At 30.8% G+C, this 3,577-nt stretch overlaps 1 long non-coding RNA gene across 1 annotated transcript; it reads right to left on the bottom strand.

The window, feature by feature from the left end:
• Positions 1 to 52: 52 nt before the first annotated feature.
• Positions 53 to 3,445, bottom strand: LOC117182535. Its single transcript, XR_004468330.1, has 3 exons — positions 3,322 to 3,445; positions 2,501 to 2,746; positions 53 to 154 (listed from the first exon to the last, which is right to left on the bottom strand). It is a non-coding gene; the product is annotated as an uncharacterized LOC117182535 (long non-coding RNA).
• Positions 3,446 to 3,577: the final 132 nt, after the last annotated feature.

A 3,577-nucleotide genomic window follows, 5' to 3' on the forward strand; every position in this document is an offset into this window, starting at 1 on the left:
AGAAAAGAAATAATAAATTAGGAGACCACTATGAAGGGCCGTATAAAATTACCCAATTAGTGAGTGACTATAATGTCGAAATCCTCAAAGAAAATGGGACCACAGCCATCGTCCATATGAATCGTATAAGACACGCGTTTTTGCGGTATGACCCCTAAAAAATATTGATAATAATGAGAAGTTGGAAAGTAATTATTTAAAAATATGTTAGGTTACTGGGTGTGCATAAATGTGTAGGTTCGGAGGTAAGGAAACTAAAGGGGAAAAAGGGTGTGTTGAAACAAAAATAATAATAACAAAACTAATAAAATAATTTTAAGTTGTATTCAATTAAATTAAAAAATTATTAAAAGCCTTTCAATAAAATTTTTTTTGATTTCCTTATGCGAAAATAGATTAAAGGAGGAAGGAGAATAATTGTTAAAGAATTTTTTATAATTAAAACTTTCAACCATGAATGAGAACATAAAATGGGAAGTATATATGTATATATGTGAGTATGCAAATGTATTTAAGCAAGTTTTGATTAAAGTTAATGAAGAAAATGAGGAAATAAATTTTAAAAAAGGGGACGAATAAAAAGAAAGAGGAGACTTTCAATCTCTCCGGAGTAAAGATTTTAAGGGGGAAAGGATTAATATAAGACCTTTTAGAATATTTAGGTCCCAATATAATTTGCAGAAAGTAGGGACCCCCTACAAAAAAAATAATAGAAGAAGAAATGGGAATGGAATTTAGTTTAAGGTAAAAGAAGGAAAAATAAAAGAAAATTTTTCTGAAATATGAATGAAAAATTCCTTTTATTCCGAATTAAAATCCAGCAAAAAATTTTTTTATTGTTGTTTATTCATAAAATATTAGAGAAGAAAATTTTTTAATTTAAATTCAAATAAGGGAAGAAAAGTTTAAAATTAAACAAGACCGGAGGAATGAAGTCACATAAGAGGGAGAATATCTAATTTTCAAGGCAAGTTCGATTTTACGACTTTAAAACTTGGAAAGAAATATAGTGAGTAGGTCAGTAATAGTGGAAAATAGACCCTTCCAGTCAAGTTCATAGGGTGTTGACCGCGCAGTGAGAAATGAAAAGGGGGACAGGGAATGAAGGATGGACTGACTGAGCATTAGGGAAAGAAAAGGAGAGCGCATACTGGCGAACTGAACCTTGAATAGAAAGAGACCAGGCTATAAAGAATGAGAGAGTAAAGGAGAGCAAGTACCGGCGAGGCAAATTTTTCTTCTACGCCACGTGCTCTGTTTTGATTCTGTGAAATGAGAAATTAAGATTGAGGCAAATAATAAGTTCATATTTAAAATGAGATGGGGTTTACCTCAGTTAAATTAAAATGAAATGGTTATTCTCGTTTAACCTCAATAATAATATAAAATTAATTTTAAAGTGGTAATATAAATTAAAAAAAAAAAAGAATGAAAGAAAATGACCCAATAGGTTCGGATTTTATCGGGCATGTTTGGGCCAGTTCGCCCCTCTGAGCTGGTGCACGTTGGTTTTTGAAGTAAATAAAAAGCGTAGTATGATTCTAAGCATCCATAGAGACAGGGTCTTTAAAAAAAGGAACTTAAGTATAGAGCTGGAAGTGAAAATGACTGGAAATAAATATTATATGCAGCCACTATTGGGAGCGAAAATGAAGGGCCACACCTTATATAAAATAGCCATACAAGTATGGGAAAATAAATTAAATATGATCACTTTCTTTTTTCCGTAATTTTTCGCGCGTCGTATTTTTGTAAATTCAGACATTTTTCCTTTGAGGCGGTTTTATTTGTAGAACTGTAAAATATATAATAAATTCGCGTTTAATGAAATAAGTGTGAATGTGTATACAGGCGTACGAGTTTTCAACGAGGAAATGAAAATAAAAATAATACTTACAAGAATAAAACAAGGAAAGAAGTAGAGATTTAAAATGGTCAGTTTGGTTTTTTGAATGTTAAGGTTAAATTTTTTAAAATTATTTTTTGGTTAATTGTTCTTCTCTCTTCTTTGTTTTGTTAGGATTTATGCATTTTAAATTATAAATAAGAAAGGAGTAATTTCCAATATTTCAAAGTAATTAATTATTTAATTTGAACTCGGATACTACAATTTAAATATTCAAGGTTGAAATAATTTGGATTAGGAAGTTTTAAGTTGTTAAAATAAAGAAAAATATTCACTAATTTTAACTTTGGGAAGTTATAAATTCTAAGTGTTTTATCTAAAATACTTTCGAATTTAAGGGTAAATTGTCATTTAATATTTTCTATTTTGAAAATATAAAGAAAAGCTAATAAATATTAAATTAATACGGTATATAAATGTGCACATGTGCGTGGTAGGTGTAGATGTTTAGGGTTGGTTAGGTAAAAGGGCGTTCAGTGCATTTTTTTATTTTTATTGATTTGGCTAATTGGTAAGGGAAGAGAGGAAGATTTTCTTTTCTTCCTCCCTTCCTAAATTCTTTTTGTAAATTAGTGTAGTTGAATATCCCCTTACCAGATTTTTTTTGTATATTACGTACAGGTGGCAAAGGAAAATAAGGATGCTGGCCTTTTAGCTGAAATTTTCAGTTTGGGTGGTTGGTTCCAGCGTAGAGGGTCCGTTGCCTACCATGTTGAATATACTGTATATCTAATCGAGGGAAAGCATGTCTGCTGGAGGTGCAGGCGTGCTATGATGTGCGGACCCCCGTCAGTGGTAAACGGGGCACGGGCAGCCGCCTTCAAATTATATCATCTCAATCTACAGAAGGAAGTTGAAAAGTTTTATCCACAATGTACTGAGTATAAAGAGGGTATTGAGGTATTAAGATTGCCGATGGCCGAGTGTTTGAGTTGTATGGAACAGGCCTGCAGCAATTGGAATTATTTTAAAGAGGGCTAAAGCTTAATGGAAATTAAGGTCACTAAATCTGTTTCTTTGGTAGTGCAGATCGGGAAAATTAATTTAAAAATATAAAGGACAATTTGAGCTAAAAAATTGAATTAATTTGAATTCAATTATATTTGTGTTTTTTATTATATAAAAAGGGGAATAAATCCCAATTTAATGAAATCATTCGAAAAAATATGTAAGACCTTTTGAAAATTTTTATAAAATATATATTTTTTAGATTATATATATGTGTGTTGAACGCTTAATAGTAAGTTAAGTTAATTATATTATTCATTTGCCTTTAAGAAAATTACTTTTATTAATTATAAATAAAGGTACAAGTGTAGGTCGTATTAGATTATTGTTTTTTGCAAGGTTAATGCTTATTTTCGGCTTGTAATTAATAATAAACATTAATATTAATGAAAGATTCTTTTACTTACCATAAAATTTAAAATCCTTTGGTTTACCGGTGAATTACTTTCTGTTTTGTTTATATTAAACTGACACCTTGTGCACAATCACTATTTGGATAGGTTAGGAAGTTACTGAGTGGTCTTGAAAGTAGCGCATGCTCCAACAAATTTGTGATTGCCTCTGTTACGTCCTACCTTTCGGATCCACTGAATAATATAAAGAATTATTCTTTGATTGGTGGATTCCTTTTCTAGTCGTAAGGTTCGCTGCTGACTGGCGTTG

This window comes from Belonocnema kinseyi, unplaced genomic scaffold, assembly GCF_010883055.1.
Source record: "Belonocnema kinseyi isolate 2016_QV_RU_SX_M_011 unplaced genomic scaffold, B_treatae_v1 SchBZDm_2508;HRSCAF=2747, whole genome shotgun sequence".
Taxonomy (NCBI): Eukaryota; Metazoa; Arthropoda; class Insecta; order Hymenoptera; family Cynipidae; genus Belonocnema; species Belonocnema kinseyi.